Source organism: Bubalus bubalis, chromosome 14 (genome assembly GCF_019923935.1).
Source record: "Bubalus bubalis isolate 160015118507 breed Murrah chromosome 14, NDDB_SH_1, whole genome shotgun sequence".
NCBI classification, from domain to species: Eukaryota; Metazoa; Chordata; class Mammalia; order Artiodactyla; family Bovidae; genus Bubalus; species Bubalus bubalis.
Genome location: NC_059170.1, coordinates 49,874,866 through 49,900,931, shown reverse-complemented (window position 1 = coordinate 49,900,931; position 26,066 = coordinate 49,874,866). Strand labels below are relative to the sequence as shown.

The 26,066-nt window shown below is 37.1% G+C and overlaps 1 protein-coding gene across 5 annotated transcripts in view; it reads right to left on the bottom strand.

Moving 5' to 3' along the window:
- ZEB1 (zinc finger E-box binding homeobox 1) overlaps positions 1-26,066 on the bottom strand; it is a 198,414-nt gene that overhangs the window by 170,024 nt on the left and 2,324 nt on the right. The gene's annotated exons all lie outside the window — the stretch shown is intronic.

Sequence of the window (26,066 nt, the reverse complement as noted above, 5' to 3'; positions counted from 1 at the left end):
AGACAAAAAGATACTGAATTAAAACAAAACAAAACAAAACAGGATTTGTCTATTTTAGTTACTATTTCATTCCTCTGCTCAACAAGTGGTCTGTTCTTGGCTAATCAAGACATAATAGATAGGAATATTAAAATGCTTTATCCACTCAAAAAGAAAAAAGAAAATGGGATATTTAAAAGTTGAATTTATATGTTTTTACCAAGAGAAATACTATTAGTCCCAAATCCATCTAATTTAGACAAATTGCTTAAGGGCAACTGTTAAAATATCTCAAAAAAGTTTCTGTTTCATTCAAATTTTAAGTACTAAACTCATAACATTCTACCTTAATTTGGGGTCTAGGGCTTCCATACATCAACAACTCTTTTATACTCCTTTGTCTCCCTAAATAGAACTCTGAAAAACCACCATAAAGTTCCTAGAAATAACTCTAATGGAGTTGAAATCTCAAGTGAGCCAGACATTTCCCATAGTTTGTGTTTATACAAAGGTCAGTCTTACACACAAGTCAATGAGTAGAGTTTTACTTTTGAAGTGTGTAAGGAACAGTGAACATTTTGTAAGGTAACTAGTGGTCCTTAAGGCATATGGTCCCCCATATTCCTTACATTTTAACAATGACTTCATACTTTTAACCAAACAAAACCAAAAAGGAAACTGTAGTTTCTGCTTCAAATTATCTGTATGATCTATACATCAAATCATGTAGCTTTCTGAGATTCTCGGTTCCTATGTACAGATGACCTGTTCAGTTGGATTTCTTTAAGGCCCTTTCCAATTTAAAAATCTAGTATTCATTTCTCTCAGTCTTTTTCAAGTCCTTTTCAAAAGTGATAGTAAAAGAGATGGTAACAATAACCCTGTGTACGAGACAGCAAAAGAGACACTGATGTATAGAACAGTCTTATGGACTCTGTGGGAGAGGGAGAGGGTGGGAAGATTTGGGAGAATGGCATTGAAACATGTAAAATATCATGTATGAAATGAGATGCCAGTCCAGGTTCGATGCACGATACTGGATGCTTGGGGCTGGTGCACTGGGACGACCCAGAGGGATGGAATGGGGAGGGAGGAAGGAGGAGGGTTCAGGATGGGGAACACATGTATACCTGTGGTGGATTCATTTTGATATTTGGCAAATCTAATACAGTTATGTAAAGTTTAAAAATAAAATTAAAAAAAAAAAAATGTTCTCATCTCTTTCTGTTAGTCTGCACAGAAAAATTTTCTAGGTTCTCCCAGCATTTTCCAAACCCTCCTTATGATCTCAAGATGCTGACTTCCTCACAACATCATGATGCCTGTAAGTGAACGGGCCTTTTTAATCTTCCTCCTTTTAGACTACTGGTCCCCTAGGCATTCCGCTTAGTCAAGAGGAGTCACATCCCTATCAGGGTTTCTCTCTCATAAAAGGTGTTAGGATTGCTTTTTTTTTTTTTTTTTTTTTTTGTCTTAACAGCTTTATGGGGAACATGAAGGCTTCTGGAAAGCAGTTCTGTGCAGCTGGACAACTTACAGCATGTAGGGTCTGAATCTACCATCTTAGCTAAAGAATGGGACGAAGCTAAAGAAAAAGATTTTAGGTTACTAGTCTACCTTTCTGTCACTAAAACAATTCTGAAAAGTGAAATTAAGGTTTCTACTTTAAGCAGCTTTAATGGAATTTATTACACTTATATAATAAACTATTTACATTATGCATGTGTGCTAAGTCGCTTCAGTGGTGTCTGACTCTTTGTGACCCCATGGACTGTAGCCCACCAGGCTCCTCTGTCTATGGGATTCTCAAGGCAAGAATACTGGAGTGGATTGCCATGCCCTCCTCCAGAGGATCGTCCCAACTCAGGGATTGAACCCACGTCTCTTTCATCTCCTGCGTTGGCAGGTGAATTCTTTGCCACTACGCCATCTGGGAAGTTCACTTACATTGTATAATGCAAATGCCCCCAAATCTGTTTTCATCTATCAAAATGTATACGCTAATCTTTAGCTAAATGGAGTTGTGAATAAATGAGCTGACTTCAGAGCCCTGTAAGTGAAAAGACTAGTCAACAAAAATGCTGAAAACACAAATGCTTTAGTGAACTGCCTATAGATTTGGGTATTCAACATGTCAGTGGTCAATTTGGGTTTAGCCACCTCTTCAACTTCCTTCCCCTTCCTCCAGAATCTTAAAATCAAAACAAGTTCTTTTGGTCAAATATTACTTCTGGTCAAATCTTATTATCTGACAAATACTAAATATTTTGATTTTTCTATGTTCTCTCATATCAAAATTATTGGAGATCTCCTCCATGTTAATAGTTTTCATTACTTTAAGTTTCAAATTTATATTTATGAATTTGAATTAAAGAGCTTTAATCACTAAACTATTGATTCAGCAATAAGAAAAAAATGAATTAGTTAAATTCTCAACCATTCCAAGAGTCCAGTTCAATATGTTCAGAATAGTCCTGAACAAGTTGAAATATCCAAGTTAGCAAGAAATCTCCCACAAGTCTTGTCTAAAGGGAGGAAGAGTCTTTTCACCCAAGCTATGAATAGAGCTTTTCTTTTGAAACAAAGTGTGTGAGGTACAGTGAGCAAACTGCAAAGGTAATAAGTTCTTTTGTCATATGGTCTCCTACAACCTTCTTGTATTTTAACAGTTAGCGACAGTTTGTAGCTTCTAAACTACAATCGATAAGGATGTAACAGCTTCTGCTATTCAAAGTCATGCGAGCCTAGCTAAGCACTAATCCTAATTTCCTAACAGATTATCAGAACCTAAATCAGAAAGTTTTAGAGATTCAAGAATTTTCGACTTCATTACCGTAAAATTAAAATACTATTTACTTAACTCTTTATATTTAAGCATTTTATAATTAAGAGTTGACAAACTGGCATAAATACCAGATTTACAAAAATCTACACAGAAAAATACAAATATAATCTTTTATTATATAATACACACATATAATACTTTTTTTCATTGAATATATGAAAAACCTCTTATACTAGTAACTACTGTGAGGCAATCTAGTCTAGTTTACTGAGAAAGGGAAAGGGAGATACTCCCAAATACAGCGTCTCGATACAATTCATCAGTTCACACACTAATGATGAAATATAAGAGCCTGGGTCAAGTGGGAACCACAAACACCAGCCAGCACCCCGTCTCCTTTCCCTGACTGCATGGAAAGCAGAGAGAAGAGTACAGCAAGCCCACCTACCCTTGACTCACACTTTCTCCTCTGAAAGAATCATCCCCCTAGCTCCCAACAAACCTCCATAATAGAAAAAGATAAACGTGGGGATTATGCCAAGCTGACCCCAAGCTTTGTTCTCCCGCTCAAGACACATTCAGTAAAAAGGTCTAAACACCCATCTGATGTGACAAGCATTTCAGCTTACAAAGAAGGAGGTGAAAGTGAAATCATACTTGGAGCACTCATGGGTTCTGTGTCAAAGGTCACTTAGCAGCATTTCAGCTGCTGCTACTAAGAACCAATGTAGGCAGAGCAGAGAACAAGATCATGGGAATCTGCTCTAAAAGGCACCTTTGCGAATCATCTCCTCCACCCTTTGCATTATATGAACATATTTTATAACAGATTTTATTAACTCTGAATTTCCTAAGAGTGATACTCACTTGTCAGAAGGACATACATACATACATAAAGGATAGGTGGCATAACTATACAACCACAAAGTGAAAAAAAGTTATCAATCAAAAGCTATACTTTAAATTATACAATAAATAATAAAAACTTAGTTTTAACACAATGCTATAAAAAATTACTGAATTTTTATATTTTCCTAAAGGGAAATAGTCAAGACAGAACTAACAATGCTATCAAAATATATGACAATAAATTAGAGCCTTCCAAAGCAAATGAAATATCAGATTGAACAATCTTTTTTAAATATGAATCTGGACTGATGGCTTAGGTTACTGAAACATGCTGAAAATGTTCCACTGAAAACGTTAACTATAATGTAAGTGCTAAAATAAATTTTACTTTTTTCTGTGCAACCATGTAATGTAGAAAGAAAGCTCTCAAGAGCTTCTTGAAACAAAAGCATTGGAAAAGGGCCCTGGGGGAGGGGCAGGGTAAAGGGTCAGCAGGGAACTGGGAACAAATGGCCAGCCACTGGGATGAGGGCGGCTGAGGGTGAGAAAAGCAAGTGCGTTTTGTCCCTGCCGTTCTTGGGATGTGTCCTCAACAGCTACTAGGCAAAAATCAGAGTTGCTACAAACACCAAAATTTTGCTCTACTACTACAAAAACCCAGGGAAAGGTTTTTAGGGTTTGTTTTTTTTTTGCAGGGGAGAAATGCAACATTCAGAATTCATTCCTTAAATATTGCTGGAATATTAGGCAAAATTTACAACTTATTGTATTTTTACTCTGGGGACTTTTGTAGCTCTGCAATAGGACTGTCCCCATCTGAAAAGGAGTGAAGCCAATCTATCCCTGTCTTTTCAGCAAATCAGCTCTCACCTCTATGTTCAAAAGCTGGGTGGGAATTGAAAAAAGAAAATGGCATTCATCACAGAAAGTGGGCCTCCTCATGAGCATGTCTCCACAGAGCAGCACCTCACCTATAAGGACTGGACCACCACCTTCCTCTCCATCCAAACGCCTACAGAGAACACCTTCCACTCCACTCCACTCCGGAGACCTGACCCTTTGTCGCCACCCAGAACAAGCCACCTCCATCATTACCTCCCTGACCATCCTCCTCTCTGCATCTGTCAGGACCTTGTCCCCGCCATACCTCCTAGACAGTCCCAGGATGCCTTTGTTCTCCCAGCTCCATGTCTTGGCTCACCTCCTCCTCTACCAGCTCTGTCACTAAGTAACGTGAGTTACTGAACCTCTCCTTGCCCAGTTTCTACCTCTGCAAAATGGAAATGATACTTTATATCCATGGCTTTTCCAACAGTCATGTATGGATTTAAGAGTTGAACCATAAAGAAGGCTGAGAGTTGAAGAATTAATGCTTCTGAACTGTGGTGCTGGAGAAGACTCTTTAGATAGAGTCCCTGGGACAGCAATGAGATCAAACTAGTCAATCCTAAAGGATATCAACTCCGAATATCCACTGGAAGGACTGATACTGAAGCGCCAATATTTTAGCCACCTGATGCTAAGAGCCAACTCACTGGAAAAAGACCCTGATGCTGGGAAAGATTGAGGGCAGGAGGAGAAAGGGGGAGAAGAGGATGAGATGGTCGGATGGCATCACTGACTCAATGAACATGAGTTTGAGCAAACACCAGGAGATAGTGAAAGACAGGAGAACCTGGCATGCTGCAGTCCATGGGGTTGCAAAGAACTGGACATGACTTCGCGACTGAAGAACAACAACAAATCCACTCATTTATTCAACAACCATGTGAGTGCACTCTGCGGGTCAGGCACTGAGGACAGAAATTCCTGTCCTCATGCAACTGACACTTAGAATCTCCTGGAACAGAGAAGGCTGTTGTGAGGATTCAATGAGTTGATACATATAAAGAATAATGCACAGTACATAATATGCAATACGTGCCACAGCGGATCACCTAAACTGCTCTGACTTCACACATTAGCTGCACTAAGCGCCTAAGTTTGTACTGTGCCAGCCTGGTGAGACTTCAACCCTGGATTACTGCTGCATCTCGAATGCCATCACTTGTTTAGGCTACAAAGGGCATCACAACCATATCAATTTGTTCTATTAAAAACGTGGCTCTTATTTCCTTAGTTGGAGCCTTAGTTGGAGCCTCAGATGGGCTCACTGATTATTTCATTTGTTCTTGGTTGATTCCTTCTCTCCTTTGTGGGGCTTCTCTTTCTCCACATGACTCTGAAACTCCCCAACAGCCTATCTATCTTCTGCCCTCTTCCATGTTCTTAGCCCATAGACACTGCCTGAAAGGTCTCATGATGTCAATCACCTCTGACAAGCTGATTTTTTCCAGCCCAGGTACCCCAGTCACATCCACAGCATCAGATTCAAAAAGTCAACTGTCTTTCTAAACCTCAAACTCAAAATGTCCCAATCTGACTTGCTTAGGTTCTAGACTGGTCCTTGCTCATCGTGTATTTGCTCTGCTTGGTGTCATCATCATCCATGCAAGCACTAGGCTAGAAAGAGTTAATCTTGTCTACTCCTGCCCCCCAGCTATTTCCAAGCATCAAGTAGTACTGACTTTACTATCAACTGATACCAAGTGTACCGAGTCTGAAATCTCTTTCTGCTTCTCCATTTTTAACACAGTACTATTTAAGTCCTTGTCAACTCTGATTAAGCCAACTACTTGGCCTCCCCGCCTCCAATCTTCTTCACTTCAAATTTACCACCCATAACAGCTACCAGAGTAACCCATTCAACTTGGCAACAATCATATAGCCCCTGCTTAACACTCGTTGATGGGTTCCCAAAGCAAAAAAATGAGAGGAACTTCAGTCTTCTAACAATGGCATAAAAAAGCTTCCTGTGTTCTGGTTCTGCAGCTCTCCACTGTGTTGGTCCCTTAGTTATTCTCCTACCAACACACACCTACATGTGCTTCCAGACCACAACTGTTGTCTTTCACCAACGTGTCTTCACCTCTCTTCTCCCCCAGCTTTGCCCTCAGTTCCTATTCCCCACCACTCCCCAACACAGACACACGCACAAATGCTCTCTCTCCGATTCTTTTAATACTCAGTTCAGACATTATTGCTTCCACTAATGCTTTCTTTGGCCATTGTGTCCATGTTTCTATATTACACTGACTTTACTGTACTTACAAACACCTGTTTTGTGACTCTATCCATCATCCAACTATGAATTCTCTTAGTGCAGGACCACAGCTTTATCCATCATTGGATCCCTAGTAATTACCCCAGTTCCCAGGACACAGGTGACAAGCATTAAATGTTGGTTATATTATACCATCTAATCTCACACCAAGAACAGCAAGTTCATCAAGTACCAGATTGTAAAACTATATAAAACAGAAAATGAAAAGTTAGCGGATTTATTTTTTCCTTTCTGAATATTAAGTGCTATTTCTAAAATGTTATGAATGGGGTTTAAAGATTAGCTGAAGTTCCATTCAACAAAAATCAAGACTTTTTCTATAGTTTATCCTCCAAATGGTTTCAAGTTTATACCAAAAGAGTAAGTTAACAATTTCTAAAATGTATCCCTAACGGTTTCGACATCTGAAAGAAAAATATCTTGTGCCAAAAGCAGGATGTGTTTGGTAGGGGAAAGAGAGTAAGAACACAGAGTTATAAAACCCTTGAATTTACATGGAAATTTCTATCGCCAACATCAGATTCTCAAAAGGATGTGGCCCTCAGTGGGTAAAGGACTGTCACTCTAAAGGATCTGAGTCTTCATCTCTACCTCTGGAGCCTAATTTTCAAATATTACTACTAGTTTCTTCACAAATCACTTACAATTGCCTAGTATTTTTCTATTCATAGTCTATCTTATTATAGGAATTTCCAAAAGTATCACATCAACATCCCTGAATCAAATATTGCTTTCCAAAATTCATAATGCTACCATTAAACTTTTTTATTTAAATTATGACTCCATCAACTATCTTCAGAAGAAAGAAAGGTCACTACACCATCTGTCCATGTGGTTAGACCTACCATTAGACCAACAGGTACTCTGACCTACCTACTTTTCTCATCTCATGAATATATCAACACAGGCTAATTTGAATCAATTTAAGCAATGTCTAGAAATACATCATTTATTTAGATTATTTTTTACACCAGATAAAAGGGAATTATATAATTACTTGATCATAGTCTAACAATAAGCTGTCAATTTTCCAAAATAGTACCCTATTTATTAAATAATATTGAAAATGATGTTTCCCTTAGAGGTCTACTTCATAAGGTCTTTTGTAGCTCAGTGGTCTGGAGCCAGGCTGCTGGGTTTACCGGCTCCACCTACTAGTGGTGCCACCTTGGGCAACAGCCTCTCTGTCTCTCTGTGTCCTTGCCTATAAAACAAGGTAACAATATACTTCTCACAGGATTTTAATGCAGATTAAGTGAGTTAATATTTTTAAAGTGCTCAGAATAGTGCCTGACACATAAAACTACTGTTTTATAAACAATAACAACAACAAAAAAAGTGGTAATAACCTAAAAGAAAGCGAGTTGGTCTGTCTGACTCTTTGCAACTCCATGGACTATACAGTCCATGGAATTCTCCAGGCCAGAATACTGGAGTGGGTAGCCTTTCCCTTCTCCAGGGGATCTTTCCAACCCAGGGATTGAATCCAGGTCTCCCGCATTGCAGGCAGATTCTTAACCAGCTGAGCCACAAGGGAAGCCCAAGAATGCTGGAGGGGGTGGCCTATCCCTTCTCCAGACGATCTTCCCAACCCAGGAATCAAAACGGGGTCTCCTGCATTGCAGGCAGATTCTTTACCAGCTAAGCCACCAGGAAAGCCCAATATCCTGAAATAAAACATTATATCCACAAATTGTGAGAATAAAATACATCACATACATTTTAAGTTAGAAAAACATAAGGTAGGGCAAGGCTGTTCTCAAATTTCTTAAAATGCGATCAATAAGAATATATTTGAAAGTAGAAAACTGTAAATTCAGTGCTTAGAGAAATATAACAGAATTAAAGTTATCTGTACCTCATAGGGCTTCCCAGGTGGCGCTAGCAGTAAAGAACCTGCCTGCCAATGCAAGAGACATAAGAGACTTAGGTTTTTTTTTGTTTGTTTGTTTGTTCTTTAATTTTATTTTATTTTTAAATTTTACATAATTGTATTAGTTTTGCCAAATATCAAAATCACTGGGTTGGGAAGATCCCCTAGAGGAGGGCATGGCAAGCCACTCCAGTATTCTTGCCTGGAAAATCTCACGGACAGAGGAGCCTGACAGGCTACAGTCCATGGGGTTGCAAACAATTGGACATGACTGAGCAACTAACCGGAGAAGGCAATGGCACCCCACTCCAGTACTCTTGCCTGGAAAATCCCATGGATGGAGGAGCCTGGTAGGCTGCAGTCCATGAGGTCGCTAAGAGTCGGACATGACTGAGCGATTTCATTTTCACTTTTCACTTTCATGCCTTGGAGAAGGAAATGGCAACCCACTCCAGTGTTCTTGCCTGGAGAATCCCAGGGACGGGGGAGCCTGGTGGGCTGCCGTCTATGGGGTCACACAGAGTCAGACACGACTGAGACGACTTAGCAGCAGCAGCAGCAGAGCAACTAACACATTCCCTCAAAAAAGACACAAATATCATATTAAAAACTCAAGATATTCAAAATAATTTTTCCCAGTTACTATTTTCAATTAAATACTGATTATCAGCAGCTGATTAATTTTATAAGTAGTTATTAATATTAAATACTAAAAATAATTCTATAAATAAGTTTTTAAGGTACAAATAAAAATATAACAAATATTTGAGTATTCACCATACAGGGTTTTGTTTTTTTTTTTTTAAAGAAAAAACATTACCCTTACCTCTTGCATTTACTATGTCACTCCCCAAAGCAATGTTATTCACTCATGCCTAATTTTATATTTATCATTCCCTTTAAAGTTGTACTGTAATTGTATCCTTGAAAAACATATTATTTCACATATTCTTGACTTTTATATAAATGGAACCATGCTATATCTTCTATGATTTGTTTTGTACCAACAGTGCATTCTTCAGATGATCTGAGCTGTTGAGCACAGCTATAACTCACTCATTTTTAGCATTCCATTGTCTGAATATATCACTATGCATCCCACTGTGAATTTAAGGGTTTTGTTGTTATTCTTATGAACAGTGCTGTATGGACAATTATACACATCACCTAACATGTCAAGTAGAGAGGTTTTCCTAAGACATACTTAGGAATGGAGACGCTGCGTCATAGTGTATGTGCATCTTCATTTAATAACACCAGTTTTTTTCTAGTGGCTGTACCAATTAACATTACCACCATTACTTCCTAAGTGTTCCAGCTGCTCCATACTTACGTGAACAGAAGTACCATTTGCCTTTTAATTTTTGAGAATCTAAGAGGAATGAAACGCCTTTTTGTGGTTTTAACATGTGATTCCTTAATTACTCAGGGGCTTCTCGGGTAGCTCAGAGGGTAAAGTGTCTGCTTGCAATGTGTGAGACCCGGGTTTGATCCCTGGGTCGAAAAGATCCCCTGCAGAAGGAAATGGCAACCCACTCCAGTATTCTTGCCTGGAGAATCCCATGGATGGAGGAGCCTGGTAGGCTACAGTCCACAGGGTCGCAAAGAGTCAGACACATCTGAGCGACTTCACTTTCTTTCCCTGATTACTCATGAAGCTGAATATCTTATAATATGCTTATTGGTCAAATGACTTTATTCTTTTATGAATGAAATGACATTTAAGTACTCTGCCCAGTTTTCTATTGAACTGTCTTTATTTCACTGTGTGGCAGACTTTTTACGTGCTGAGAACTAATCTCTATGCTCTTTACATATTTATGTAGTGAAAAAATTATTAATTTTGATGTAGTCATGCTTGACCATCTTTTGCTCTATTTATGCATTTTTACCTTATTTATTCAAAGTCCTTAAAATATCCTACTCTATTACCTTTGCAAAGTGGTACGGTTTTACCTTAACTATGCCTCTTTCTTACCTATAGGTTTAGATCTACAGTCAAGTCTAACTGATTTCTTTAACTATTACGAGGTGACGCTCCAACTCAACTTTTCTCCACTTAATTAACCACCCCAAATACGGGGTCATCCAATAATACCAGTGCTGTTACTGATCAGGTTTCCTTAATGAATATCTTACTATTATTCCTTGAATACTTTGTACAATAGAATTTGCTAGTAACCTGTGTGTAGCTGGTATTTTTGTGAGCATATTTTTCCTTTATGTTTTAAGACCATTCAGTTTTTTATGCCTTCTTGAGCTAATCAATACAGGCTATCTTTTTCTAGGAATGTGTTCACTGATGTAACTTTCATCCACAGGAGCATAAAGATGGCCATTCCTGAAGCACCAGTGGAACACTCTTCTTCACTCCAGAACCACACTATCTTGTGACTTCTCTTCCCTCTAGTCCTGCCAGTAGTTTTCAACCTTGTTAGTCTTTTCAAATAGTAGGTTCTTAGTTGCACTGTTTCCTCTAATTTACTTTTGGTTTCAATTTCATTAACTTATATTTCTTTTTTACACTACTTGAAAGAGCATTCTTTTATTCTTCTAATTCTTAAGAATTCAGTTATTTTTTTCAGCATATAGTCCTGTAACATAAACATTCAAGTCTACAAATTTCCATAAACTATCACTTTAGTTACATCACACAAGCCCTAATATACGGTATTTTATTACTGTTAAATTATAAGTATTTTCTAATGTTCTTTATGAGTTTTTCTTTGGCCCAAGAGTTATCTGCAAATAATACACCTGAATTCCCAAAACTATAGGGAAATTATGTTATCATTATTGTTATATAAATTATGTGTTTGTAGTTAATGGCATTGTAAACAGAGAATGCAGTATGATGTCAATATACAGGAATTTGTTAAAGCTGGCTGTATTCCACCAGAGTATTGTCAGTTTTATTAAATGTTCCCCATGTGCTTTAAAAGACTTTTTTAAAGGTATCTGACAGGCAATGTTCTATAAATGGCCGTGACAGCAAGTTTGTGAACGCTGTTATTAAAATCTTCTATATTTTTGTTGGTTTTTCTCTGCTTATTTCAACATTTATAAGCAGAGAAATTATTGTAAGCATATTAAAAATTAAAACTAAGCTCTAGTAAGGGAAACCTTTAAATAACTTACAAGGCTGATGGATTTTTTCCTGTGGTCCTATCTATTTTTTGCTTAATATATTTAGAAAGCATATTATCAGGTGCATGGCAGTTTTAAATTATCATTCCTTTTATCTTTTTTTATCATTATTTGCTGACCCTCACTCTCTATGATAGTTTTTCCCCCCAAAGTAAACTTTACACAACATTCATATGGCAACATAACACAGCTTTTCTTTAGTAACTATTGTCAGACATATCTTATTTTTATCCTTTTTAAATGTTTTATAACCTTTTAAAAGGTATGTTTCTTCGAAAGAGCATATACCTAGATTTTGCTATTTTATCCAATCTGACAATGAGTTTCTGTTAACAAGAGCATTTTTCCAATTTACATGCATTTCATTTCTAATATATTTACATTTATATTACTACTACCTTATTTGTGCTTTCTACTTTATTCCCACTTCTTGTCTTTTAAAAAAAATTGAATATACTTATGGACTCTGTTGGAGAGGGAGAGGGTGGGAAGATTTGGGAGAATGGCATTGAAACATATGTAATATCATGTATGAAACGAGTTGCCAGTCCAGGTTCAATGCACGATACTGGATGCTTGGGGCTGATGCACTGGGAAGACCCAGAGGGATGGTGTGGGGAGGGAGGAGGGTTCAGGATGGGGAGCACATGTATACCTGTGGTGGATTCGTTCTGATGTTTGGCAAAACTAATACAGTGTTTCAGGTTTAAAAATAAAATAAAATAAAAAATAAAAATAAAATAAATAAAAAAATTGAATATATTTTCTCATTCTATTTCCCTATTCTACTAGTTTGGAAGAAACACATACTACTTCTAGATCTTTATTCCTTATCTCAGAAATTTTAACATGAGTACACAACTTACCAAAGTCTACAGCTTATCAATAATATTACCCTCCTCCCAAGTTTACAGTGTCCTCTGTCTTCCTTATTTACCATTTCCTGGGTTCTCTCGCCTTACATCTCAGACTTCCCAGCTGCAGCCACCTTCCGTACCCACGGCAATCAGAAACTCTGGAGAACACGATGGTGGCGGCATGACTCGTTACCTGACTGCGACTCAACCCAATGCACTGAGGACAGATGGCAGGCAGCCTGGGCTCTGCACGACTCAGGTGACCAGGAACACGTGGGGTGAGTATGGTCATGAAACCTGCAAACAGCTAACACCTTGCTTCTTTCCCCACATGCGTCAAATACTGTCCAAGAACAGACTGTCCAAGTCTGCCTTCCTGCCTTAAACTATTTTTGTAGCACAGTAAAACTCCATACTCACTACCGTGGAAAAAAGAGGAGGATGAGCCTTGTCTAGAAAACCAGCCTGACATGGTAAAAGCCATGATTACAGAGCATTTCACAGCAGTTAAGTTTATCGCTGTCACACATGGTATTGAAGTTTACTACTGTCACACGAAGTCAGTTGAACATACACAAAAGGTACAAATGAACATCACTAAGATGAACTTGGTGAAGCTTTAAAAGTTTCTACTACAAAAACAGTTTATAACATATGGAGCACAAAAGCCCCTTAGTTAACACAAAATTAGGTCCAATGTGATATATTTAGAAAACATATACAGATAAGAGGAGAAGGGAATGGCTACCCACTCCAAGTATTCTTGCCTGGAGAATCCCATGGACAGAGGAGCCTGGCGGGCTACAGTCCATGGGGTTGCAAGAGTCAGACACGACTGAGCAACTAAACCACCACCACCATACAGATAAGATGATATTTTTTACATAAGAATTAATTACTTAGTGATTAAAACATGATGAAGTGTGCTTTCTCAGCACCTGGTCTAAATACAAGCACTAGTTTTTATCTATCCTTTAACATGCAGTGCGGTTTCCCAAAAAAGCTCGACTTTTTTTTTTCTGTTTGTTTATTAAGAGACACACACACCAGTCCTACAGCTGTTCTGAATCAGAAACATTCCCTTAAACTTTTATTTTATTTGGAATCTGTAAGTTTCATACATGCCTAGTTATTTCAATGTAGACAGTAAAACAGTCAGCTCATTTATCAGCCTTGTTTAATATTAACAAGCAGGTAGTGGATCCTGCCAGCCCAGAGAATGGCAAGCACCATTACCTTATTTTATTAATTATCTACAGTATAGAACTGATCACAAAGTACATATAACAGATTCACAAGATGGAGTTCTACACAGAACCATTAATAAGTGCCAGAAATAATCTAGAAAACTGCCCAGTAATAATAAATGCAGAGGATTTTACATCTTCAGAGAATCATAATTAATGGCAGTAAAACCATCTTATTCCTTAAGACTGTAAGTCCACAACACATTTGCATGGGTTGTGATTTACTGATTTGAAAAAGGAAAAAAAATATATATATACGTATAAATAAAAAATTCCTCACAATAGTGCAGAGCTCAGAAACAACCAACTTCTTACAGATTTGAGCAATCTACTCCAACCAAGGCCACTTCTGCTTCCAGGGAAGCAAGTCTTTTATTCAGAGATGACGAAGCGGCAGTGGTGACAGTCACGATGCAGCCGCACAATCAGAGCAGTTAGTGTGTGACTCTGTTAGCAATGCAGCGCACAAGCAAGAACTCAGGAAAACGGGAGAAACATGCTTTCACTTTTATAGCTTTTCCTACTTTTAATAAAGTGGCATATATGTTCTTCAAGGTTTAATCATTTAACATCTAATACATAAAGAAAATCAGATGACAGATTACATAATCACCTCACCCTCTTCCTCAAGACCTTTGGCAATTCCTCATCATCATTGCACCCAAGATAAAATCCAATCACAGTAAAACACAGCTTTATTTTCTTCATTTGCTTCCAATCTAATTCTCCAGCCTCATCTTTAGCCATTCCTCCGCTTGCCCTACAGAGTTCAACCAAACGTGACTTGCAAACCCCACAATGAGTGCTGGGTATGTGTGTGTGATGTATTTGCATACAATTCCCTGTCTGGAATATTGCTCTCTACATCTTTACTAAGATAACCCAGACACATCCTGTAAGACATAGCCATCCCCTCTGTGCATGTGGGTCAGAATATCACATCAGTTATAAACTATATTCTAAAGGCTGTTTTTCTATATTCTTTCCATAGTACACTGTAAGCTCTTTAGGGCTACATACTGTATCCTTCATCCTCAGGGTCTCACTGCCTTTCACACAGATATCCATCATGCTCATTCTACAGATGAACAAACTTGACCCAAATAAATTATTTTCTCAATTTCATAGGCTGAGTAGCAGTAGATTTAATACTAGCATCTAAGACTTCTATCTTCCAGTTCAAAGCTCTTTCTATACATGCACCTAAGGATACCAGAACAGAAGGAATTATGCATTAATATCTATAAAGTTCAAGCCAGATACAAAGCTAAGTGGACTATAAAGAAGTGAGAGCTTTATAAACAAAAAATAAGATACAAGTTAGTTACAATGGATTTTCAAGAAATAGGGACAGGTGATAAAAATAAATAGAAAAGTTAGATAGAAAAATACTATCTTAAAAATAAGAATCACATAGGAGTTAATCCAGTGACATATAGGCTTTTTAGGACATGAAAAAGATAAATAATAAATAAACATTATCTGTAATCAACTTCAATGAGTGATAAAGTATGTAGCAAAAAAAAAAAACCAACAAAGATCAAGCATCTATGCCAAAGTAATGGGTATAATGGGGCTTCCCAGATGGCTCAGTGGTAAAGAAGCCACCTGCAATGCAGGAAACACAAGTATAATCTCTGGGTCAGGAAGATCCCCTGGAGAAGGAAATGACAACCCACTCCAGCATTCTTACCTGGAGAATCCCAAGGACAGAGGAGCCTGGTGGGCTACAGTGCATAAGGTAGCAAAGAGTTGGACACAACTTGGGGATCAAACAACAACAACAAAGGGTAGAATAATCATTTATGTTAAGAGGAAAGCAGCTTTATTTGGTATATGTTACCTTTTATGGGAAAAACGTTATAGGAAGCAAGATTTTAACGTAAATAAAAAATCACCAGTCCAAGAGAAATGACCTTAAAAAAGCTCACAATTGAGAAGTAAACATAATATTAACCAACTCAGATCTATATGCTTTAAAATATTTAAATATTACAAAACACAGAAAATTTGAAAATAGTCTTTCAAGTTACCCTAGGGGCAGAGGGGAGCAGGCAATGACTTCTCCCAGGGTCAGCCTTCACTCCACAGCACTGATTGCCTACCGTGCGCAGGTTCACCGAGAGGCACGAAAGCGCAGCGTCCAGGAGAAGGGATCTAAGTGGAGTCAGATCCCACTTCTACTGTTTATTAGCCCTACAAAAAGGGTCTGACCTTAACAGGATCACTGTGAGAATCAAATGAGCTCTTAATAGTAAATGTGAAGCCCTCAGAACAGCACCTGCCCTGTGGAGAATAGTGTAAACACAGCAGGTGCTGAACCTTCCAGTCACTACCACCTTCAGACCACCCCTGGCATGCCAGGGTAGGGAAGACAAGGAAACCAACACAACAATGTAAAGCAATTTTCCTCCAATTAAAAGATAAATGAAAAAAGATAAAGGAAACCAGGGTCGGGTAGGAGGATGACATAGCAATGCCATAACACAGCAGAATAAGCACAATGATACAAGTATAAACACGGGTCCACAACAGAAGAGAAGATAATCACCTTTCTCTGGCAAATGGGACGGGGGCCAGGGAAAGCATTTTAGTGGAAGAAACATCTGAGATGAACTCCTGTCATTTCAAAATGTAACAAAACCCAAGGGATCATGTGGAAAAGAGTGTATACCAGGTAGAGGAAACCAAAGGACCTTGGAAGGCATGGAGCAAAAGCCAGGAGTCTGGAGGTGGGACGTAGGAGGGGCCACCAGAAAGAGGGAGAAACAGCAGGCAGGACCATAAACCAGGGCCTGGCATGCCTCTGGAAGGACCTTGGTTTTGTCCAGTAAGTTAGTAAAGATCCCAGCAAGGGGTTTAATTAGGGTAATGATTGAATGAGACTTCTTTTCTCACAGATGGTTTTGGCAGCAACCTGCATGGCAGACCAGAGGACGGAGGAACAACCAGCTAAGTTTAAGACTGAAAGTGCTCAACTCACCACCACCATGTAGGAATGCAAGAGTGCGAAGAGCGCATTCACAGGCAGCTCAAGTCTGGTTACTCTTTTTTCAGGATCTTTCTCAAAAACGTTAGCCTTGAGTGTCTCTGTGAAATGAAAATGTGTTAAGGACAGAAAAAAATTGAAAACTGACTGGACACAATGAAATGGCTCTCTGTTAAAAAAAAAAATGTATAAAACCAGGAAAGCAGGATTTGTGTTTCTCTACAATCAAGAAAGAACTTTGGTTCTTAGTTAGGTTCTGAAAAACATTCTTAAAAATCTCAAGTAGAAATTCTTATGCTGAAATTTTGATGAGTAAGATCTAGTTTTTGTCTCCTGCAAACTACTCAAAGCTATCTACATTTGCAGATGAAAATCAAAACAAGATTCAGACAAAAGTTAACCCCAAATGGACCATAGACATAAATGTTAAGATTTCCTAGAATACAAAAAGCACACAGCCTAAAAGAATAAAATTATAAACTGTACTTCATCAAATGTGGTATAAGCCACTGAAAGGGAGAAAATATTTCACATATCTAAATCCAACAAAGATCTTGGATCCAGAATATACAGAGAACTCTTATAACTCAATAATAAAAAGGCAAGCAACCCAATTAAAAGGAGATAAATGATTAGAAGACATATTTCACAAAAGAAAATATCGAAATGGCCAATAAGTACATCAGAAGATACTCAAACATCGTTAGTTATCAGTTAAATCCAAATTAAAACCAAAGTACACCTCTGCATACCTACTGGAATAGCCTAATCTAAAATGGACAAACATCTGCAAAGATTGGAAGAACTAGAACTATCATTCTTTGCAAAAGATGAAACGGTACAAGCACACGAGAAACTAGAGAAACTAGTTTGGCAGTTTCTTGCAAAGTTAAACATGCACTTACTACATGAGCCAGCAATTCTACCTAAAAGAAACATTATATAACATAAAAATGGGATGTGAATGCTCATAGCTGCTTTGTTCTACAGCAAAGAACCAGAAAACAACCCAAATGCAGGCATAACTTGTTCTACTGTGTTTGACTTTACAGTACTTCAAAGTCACTGCATTTAAAAAAAAAAAAAAAAACTGAAGGGTTGAGGCAACCGTGTGTTATCAAATGATGGCTAGCATGTTTCAGCAGTTATTTTCATTAAGGTATGTGCAGTTTTTTAAGACATAATGCTACTTACTGCACACTTAAAGAGTACAGGACAGTGTAAACCTTCATGTGACACTTTAAGGCGATATTCAGTTTATTGTGGTGATCTGGAACAAAATCGGCAGTATCTCCAAGGTCTGCCTGTGGTAAGCCCATTGCAAATGACAGAAAATCCAATTCTACCACACAAGGGAAGACTGCTCAGCAAGAAAAAAGGGATGGACTACTGACACATGCTATAACACAATGAAAATGCTGTGCTGAGCAAAAGAAGGCAGACAGAGCACACACTGTATGATTCTGCTCATATAAAACTCTAATAAAGATGGTCAACCTCATCTCTAATGATCAAAACCGGATTGTTGGTGGCCTGGGCCAGAGGCAGTGATGACTGACAGAGACGAGGTACAAGGGAACTTTTGGAGATGCAGGAAACATTCCGTATCTTGATTCTGTTGTTGGTTACACAGGTAACCACAGGTATGTCAAAACTCATCAGAATATACATATGCATACTACTGTACATAAGTTAAACCTCAATAAAACTTAATAACACGCACAAAAAAGAGAGTCACGTTTTAACTTTTATCTTAGGATTGCCTTGATCTATAACCACAAGGACACACTATGTTTTAGGGAGACACACAACTGTCTTCTTCCATATTATTTTCAAAATAAATGAATGAAACCATGAAAAGTTGTGGATGCCACATTCCTTATGCTATTCAATTATGGAATATGAAGCTTAGCTTCCTTGGGCTTAGGCTGTTTTAGGCAGCAGAGTAACAAGTTCAGGTCAATACTATACATAAGGTAATACCACGGTGAGGTCTCTTGCAATAAAATGTCTTTTGAAAAGAGTCCAAGGCAGCCTTTCTAAAGCTAAATGACATACACAGATACCTGTAAAATGAAGCTTCAGGGTATGTTAACTAGTCTGCTACTGATTTAACAGCCAGCCATGTTCTTAAGGCCAAAACAATTAAGCAGTGCTTAAGGTTAAAGCTATAGAAACAATAAACAAATTTTATAAATAAATAATAATATAAATAATAATAAAACAATATCCTTTTAGATGGCAGTTATTACTGTATTAGTTAAAGTTAATTATGGACAAGACAATAAGAAATTGTCAGTTGAGTCAAGATGCATTTAAAGCAAATAATCTTAATAATATAAATAAAATTTTAAATGAAATTTATTGAATGCTTAAAACATGTATTAAGCTCAGGGCTTCATACATCTTATTCAACCTAAGGTAAACTCTAAGGTTACCAACCCCATTTTACATATGGGGCAATTTAAGCATATGGAGACTAAGAAACTTCATTTCTTAGTCAAGGCAACTCAGGTAATATATTATAGGATCAACCCAAATCCTTAACTGTTTGCTCCCCTTCAAAAAGAAACACCATATTCAAAAAGTGAACTAGAGTCTCACCAAAGACCTAAATATGAAAGGTAAAACTACAAAACTATTAGAAGAAAATCTAAGAAAATATCTTTGTAACTTATGGATTAGAAAGGACATCTTACGACCCACAAAGTAAAAAATGTGATGGATTTAAGTATATTACAATTAGGGAGCCCCATACCAGTCAACATCAACAGGTGATGGGAACTACTATCTCAAATACACAAGGAATTCCAGGAAATCAACAAGTGGAAACTCAACCAAAAAGAAGGCAAAGAGTATGAATAAGTCAGACCTGGAAAGAGAAACTTAGATGGCTAGCAAGGACGCGAAGAAACAATCAACCTGCCTACAAAACAAAGAAATATGTTTTATACTTTATATAAAGCAATTACAATATTCTACTTAACAACTGTCAAATTAGCCAAATGGAGATGCTGTACAATACCAAAAGCTGACAAAAATATGAGAAAATGGGAATTATCTAACACTGGTGAAGGGAAAAACTGGTGTAGCCATTTCAGAAATAATCTGGCAGAACTCAGTGTTATTTAATATGTGACTAACCTATAACTCAGCAATAAGATGCCTGGATATATGTTCCCAGAGAAACTCTTTCACAGTCATTAGCAACATGTAGAAAGATGCTTTTTACAGAATTATTTGTACTCAAGAGTTGGAGTCAATCTGGGTCACTGTTATCAGGGGAACTGATAAGTAATCGTTAAGTGCTAAAGCAAACCATGAAATACCACACAGCTACAAGCAATGAAGACATGTACTTACAATAACATGAACAGATCTCAAACAACAATAAGTGAAGGAAACATACAGCAAAGTATCAGTTATACGATGCAAAACAAAGAACTAGATAATTTTACAAGGAAACAGCCAAGAACATACATAAAACACATTAGATTGGGTACAAGTGAGAGTTGGGAAGGAGAGTGAATGGAAGCTGAGGCAGGGAATGAAGAGGGAACATGACAATCCAAGTAATAGGAATATGCCTCTAAGCAACACGATACCAACTCTGCACCTGCAATGTTTTAGATGAAGTCAGCACATCAACTGTCAAATTTGATGGATGTATGGGAAGAGATCAGAAATCCATTTTTATGAGCAACTGAGTATTCCACAAAATACCGTTGGTTTTTCCTATGATAAATCTGAGAATTCAAGACTTCTACTTCTTCCTTGTTATCTTCATAGGTAAAACGGTCCAATTAAGGCATATCAAGCTACTCGCCTGAGAAGCTGTAACCAAGTCCAAGCAAACTAGTTAGTAACAGAATCTGGTCAAGTTCTTTTTCCTCTTTGAATCTGTTTACTTATCTGAAAAAAAAAATAATAATTTGGATAATTCTCCCAAATCCCTCCAGCTCCAAGATTTCATTTAATTAGTATCTGTTCACATTAAATTATTTTCTCTCTGCTCCAACATTCCCTCCCCCCAATTTAAAAAAAGAGAGTATCAAAAGAGATTTAGAAAAGGATGTAGCAATAGGAGTGAACAGCAACTTAGTTTTTTAGAGTAGAAAGGAGAAAACATTAGAGATACAGTGATGTTCAAAGAGCCTTTTCCCATATCTAAGGTAGAGTAAGGTTAACTGGAACCCAGGCTCAGACATTCTATTTCATGAACGATTTAGGTATTCCACCCATTACCACTGCCCCTTCTTAAAACACATGTTAAAGTCTCTTATGGAGTTTCTACTTGAAGGTCCTAAATTTCAGCTTTACGGTATCAGTTTTCAGATAAAAAATGACGATTCCCTAGAGGTCCCTTCCATATTAAAAATGTTAAGATTCCAAAAGAATGATTAATTTTTAAATCAACAAACTGGTCACATTCTGAGCACTTAACAACAAACAAGCGTTCAATTAGATCTGTGGATTGAATGGATATGAGGCCTTAAAAATAAAAGAAATCAGACTATATTGTAGCTTGGTAACCATGAATAGTAACCGAGGTATCTGAAGAATAGTGATGTCACATTTTACAAAAAGAAAATTAGAATCAATATTTTAAATATTTTACAAGCTGAAATTAGAATATACCTAAAATTCTGAAACTGGAACATATTAAAAGAGAAAAGGGACGTCTTGCAATATTTTTAGAATACAATAATAAACATGAGAAATTGACATCACTCCCATATTTATCTTCATCCACACTGAAGTTTAAATATGGATGGGGAAGGGGCGGGGGAAGGGGGGTGGGAATTAAGAGGTCACAAAAACATCTGTTCCTAATAATTCCAGCACAGATACAGTTGTTCCTGCAGGTCCCCCAGGCCACCACACTACGAGGTCTTCCACCAACAGCTACAGTGTAGACTCCAAAGCCCGCACATCAAGTCTCAGGAATCCACAGAGTTGACTACAGGACAAACATGTACGTGGACAATTAACTACATTCTCTGTGTTTACAGGGGACCTCTATTAAATACCAAGAAAATGTTTGAAGAAATAAACGAGAGGAAAACTTCTTAGAGAAAGAATAAAGAATCTAATAATGTTTCATAGCTATTAACACAAGCATGGACTTGAATACTTTTTTTGGCTGATACTTTTGGAATCTTTCAATTTATCTACACCCCAATGATATTCTCCAAAGTATGTTTTAACAAAATTAATGAAGTGGGTTGTAAACATTAATTTTTTTCTCTGAACACAATCTTCTAGAGGGCCTCTTGCTATTTAAGTTACTGCCATACTTTCAAGACACCCAGCTTCAGACTAACCAGCAGCACAAACCACCCCCATCATGCACACAACATGGTTAAAAACTGTATTTGGTAAAACCAATGCCCTAAGAATGTTTCCTTTACAGCTATCATTCGTCAAGCACCGTTCCACAGTGATGTTTGTCAAAGGGACAACTTCCAATTATAACACGAAGAAATTCGGGGAACTGACGGCTGGTTAACAGTACTGTACACTGTACTTGAAAGTTGCTATGAGAGTAGAGGTTGAATGTTCTCATCATGACAACAACAAACTGGTAATTATGTGAGGTGAAGGATGTGTTAACTAACCTTACTGTGGTAAACACGCTGCAATACACATGTGTATCAAATTATCACATTGTACACCTTAAACCTGCAGTGTTATGCGTCTATTACATCTCAGTAAAACTGGAAAAAATAAGAAAAAAACCACTGTCTCATCCAAAGGAAAGATGATTTCCTATAGCAAAGCTTGTACAGTAGGTCACATTTCATTTTAACCAAGGTTGCTGCAAAACTTTTCCTACTCTGCATATATCCATTTATTTTCCACTTTTAATACACCTATTTTAGCTATTATTTAGCTAGTTATACGCATAACATATAGTCTTTCAAAAAGTATTTTCACTTTATATTTCATTTTTAATATATTGCATTTTATTTCCTAATTAAGGCACTTTAATTTTAAAAATTTACATTTTATGTCAATAATGAACTTTAATTTTACTTAGTTGATAGGTCTGTTGGAAATGAAGAGACATTTCTCCCCATAAATTAGTGATCATACTGCAGGGATTGTGATGGTGGTGATGGTTTCGTCCCTAAGTCAGGTCCCACTCTTGCGGCCCCATGGACCACAGCCCACCAGGCTCCCCTATCCATGGAATTTCCAAGGCAGGAACACTGGAGTGAGTTGCTATTTCCTTCTCCAGGGCATCTTCCCCTTTTTCACGCCTAAATACTACTATCATTTCATCAAGTCCTCTAACCTCTCACTGCACTTTTGCACATTAACGCATGTCTTCTTCCAAAATCTGTGTGATTTTTCTTTACCTCTTCTGTAATTCATGACAAGTAGTTAAGACTAGCTAGTAATACAATTCCACATCATACTGCATCTCTGTTTACATCTGGCTCTAATCACACGCTTATAAGTGATTTATACAAGGGAAAGCAAAAAAAGAGAAAAAAATAGAAACACATCCAGGATAAATAATTATGCTGTTATTTTAAATGTATCATTTCCAATTTGATAGAACTTTCTTACCATATGCTTTAAAGCTATCAAAATTGAAAACACAGGGTATGGCATTTTAAAAAATACTGTCTACAAGAAAGAAGAGAAAGTCCTAACCAAATATTCCATATGTTTTTATATCAGAGTCATTTTAACAAGTGATTGATGCTTCCAATTTATAAGATAGTTTAAGTTTTACTCCACGCTACAACTGTACATATCATGGCTTCGTGGTGAAGTTCCTTAGTTCATTTAAAAAAAAAAAAAAAAAGTAAACCAAAAGTATTCACTGTTGAGCCCTAGGAATTGGTAGAACACCAGTCTCAAGAACTATGTCAGGAAATGTGAAACGATACACACAAACACACACTTTTGAAGAACTATGACACCCTAAAATGAGAAATTCACACAAGATTACCTGATAATTCAGGTAATTCCTACCTGAATTCCTACAATTCAAGATAAAAGAGTATTACAATTGCATTAAGGTAATGGTGTTGGTGCATTAATAGAGAAACCATTAAAAATAATTACGGAAATATTCATGACATTTGACCTAAGTAGGAATTCCAAAAGTTTACAGTTACATTAACATAATTATGTAGACACAGGCCAAAAAGATATAAATACATTGAATCTTGTGCAATATAAGTTATATCAATATACATTTGTTGAAAAGAATTCTTTGACTACAAGCATACTAATTAATAAGCTGCAGAGATTTTTAAATGAATTTAAAACTTCAAAACAAATGTACATTCTTTAATTTTCAGTTGATCAATTTAAAACTTATATACTATCTGATTCTGAATCTTAAATAGAAGAGGCGGGAAAGACAAAATCTAAAAATCACTAACATCTGAGTAACCGCTGTTTAATACCTTCTTCAGAAGTTGTCTGCCAATCCATGTATAGTTTAAGTCTACATAAAGTATGAAAAAATAATTACACAGTATCACCAATTTCAAATTTTCTTACTATATCCAACCATTTACATTTTTAATGTCTTAAAGTATATATTCCCAGAGATCTTACTATGAATGAAAAAGAGAGTTAAAAAATATAGTAATTTTGTAAAATAAATATGGACAAATCATTACATATTCTTCTCCAAACCTACCAACATAAAACTTTAAGAAAGCAGTAATACAACTGGTCTAAAGCAAGACTAAATTGATAGGAACCTAAACAATCCTACTTCTTTCCAGTCCTGGCAACCCAGAAAATGCTTATGCCTAACTTACCTAGGACTAGTTTTAAATAACGGATAAGACAGAGAATTACATCGAAGGTCCCTATCAAAGCAGAGGTCTCAAATCAACAGGAGATACGACAGGTTTATGGTAATACTAAAGCAATAATCATTTTTGTTAGCATCCTCTACTGGTGGTTTCCAAAGACAGCAAGCAGAAATGCAAATGACAGAAGATATGTACCTGCTAGTCCATCCAGGGTGAATTAATCAGTGTTAGTCATTAGTGACTAGAGTACACTTCTCAAGAAAAAAACAAGTAACCACAAAAAGAAGTGGAAAATGAGAACACAGATTTTGAAAATACAGCAAACAAAGCATGACATTATAAATGGTAAAAAAAACAATTTAAGCCATTCTAATGCCACTAACATCATTACCATAAAGTTACTACATAAGGTTTGATGCTTTCGTCAAACCTTGCTCAAACTGGTTTACCCCTGTCAAGTCACATTACTTGATGCTCCCATTAATATCCTACTCTGCAGATATATTCCAGAGAAGAAATTAAAATATTTTACTGGAGGCTGAGCAGAAAATCTGCATGCCTTATTTCAAAATGAACAAAACATTATTTACATATAAATTACAGCATAAAGTACCTCCATGACTATCTCCTACTGTATACATCACATCATTTATTCCTTCATTAAAAAGATTTAAGAGTTAACATTTTTTCCAAGCGATTCTCTCCAGTAAACAACTGCAACTTACATATGATTGCGTTGCTAAGAAATCCTAACCAGCACCTATCCTGAGGTTTCACAACACAATGGCGTGTAACTTCATTTTTAATTTGCAAATCAGGAGGCTTAATCAAATAGCGTGGCTGTAATAATCAGCAATGGATGAAATGCATCTGAGAACAAAAAGAAATACAAGGACGGAGCCAAAAGTGATGAAAATGGAAGATACCTGTAGTAGCACACTGCTATCTGAAACACCTTTTGTTTTCTGAGAGTAATGCTCACTGCAGACAAGACGTTTTGTGCTAAACATCCCCAAATCTGTTTTTCCAATATTAAACACAAAGGAAAAACACTGACAGCAAGCGTGATAAATAAATCCCTCCATTGAGAATGAAAGCAGCAGACAGGAGGGGGCTGACATACATGGAGGAGAAAAACTAAACACCATCTTTTTTCTACCTGCACAAGTTGCCATTTGCTGCAGCGATCCAACAGCTCTCTTTCCTGTTGATTTCAAGTACCTTTCAGGATCGCTTTTTCCCCTTAAGTCATCTGTTGATATGCCTGATGGGTGTAATAGTCACATCCCAGGATCTTTAGAAGAAAAATCCATCCTTTCCTGCTCAGGTAAACATGTTTACAGCAGCTGCACAGACGCTGGGTGGTTCAGACTCACATGTCACACACATG